We start from the raw sequence: 1,409 nt of genomic DNA on the forward strand, positions 1-1,409 counted from the left end.
AAATGATAGTCTGTGCCATTCCCCTCCATACACTCCAGCTGCACCTAGAGAGGAAGCAAAGCTGAGTCCTACTGGTATGCGTAGAAACACTTCACGCGGCAACTGAGAGCAGAGCTGAGTGATCAATTTCTACGGCCACTTAAATCTGCCTCCCATACATCAATTCGAAGGGGCTTAGGAAAGAGGGAGAGCAAGGAGTGGTGCGCATTCCAGTTAGGGCTAGTGGAAGCAGATCGACCCATGACGGCTAGAGTCCTAGAGTTAGTTTAGACAGGTGACTTTTTATAATTCCATTCATTCTTTCGACTTTTCCAGAGGACTGACGCTGGTACAGTACCACTTAATGTACCAGCGCGAATGACACTTGTGTGATCTGAGACACAAAGCACGGGTCATTATCAGATTGAATAGAAGTGGGGAGTCTAAACCGGGGGATGATTTGGGTTAGCAGAAATGTTTGTGACCATATCGGCTGTTTCTCACTTGGTTGGGAAGGCTTCAACCCACACTGTAAAGGTATCTACTGAAGTGAGGAGAAATGTAAAACCCTTGTGATTAGGCATATGGGTAAAATAGATTTTCCAGTCTTGGCCAGGGAGGCAACCTTGGACTTGATGAGTACACGCTTTTGGTTTTAGCCCTCCTTGTGAGTGAATGGCTTTGCAGGTAAAATATAGCCTATTAACTTTGTACACAAGTTGGGTTAATTGTGGCCACTGAAAGATTGGCTGGAGTTGCCGATGAAGAGCACCCTGTCCTACATGCAGAGAGTGATGGAATTGATAGTCGACAGGGAGAACTGCTTTATTATGTAAAGTTATGCATCCTGCAGAAGATTTTTGTTCCTCCTTCTTTTTCTAAGAAGGCTTCTTCTTGCGGTGCATATTTGGATTGCACTTCAGGGAGAGTAAAATAGAGTATTGGGGCTGTTTTGAAGGGTTGGCAGTTAGAGTTCTGGCCGTAACGTTTGTTTTATTGTTCCCCTCTGTGACAAATGAATTGTCATTCTGGTGTCCCCTGCACTGAATGATTGCTACTTTAGTAGGCAACTGAAGGATTTATAAGAGATTAGCTATTAACTTACTGTTTATGATGGGAGACCCTTTAGTTGTTAGGAATACCCCATTTTCCCCAAATAGTGGCATCAGTGCACAATAAGAAAGGAGTATTTAGAATCTGTAAAGATATTAACTGTTTTTCCTTTAGCTAAGTGGAGTGCCCACGTGAGAGCAATGAGTTCTGCTTTCTGAGAAGTAGTTCTGTCTGGGAGACGTTTGGCTGCCCAGACCTGTTTAAGTGAAGCTACAGCATAGGCAGCTCATTGCTGTCCTTGGGTGTCCACAACAGAACTTCCATCCACAAACAAAGTTCCATCAGGTTCGAGATAAGGTTGACCTGAAAGTTTAAAC

Source organism: Echinops telfairi, unplaced genomic scaffold (assembly GCF_000313985.2).
Source record: "Echinops telfairi isolate 266 unplaced genomic scaffold, ASM31398v2 ScPeMD7_36;HRSCAF=134, whole genome shotgun sequence".
Taxonomy (NCBI): Eukaryota; Metazoa; Chordata; class Mammalia; order Afrosoricida; family Tenrecidae; genus Echinops; species Echinops telfairi.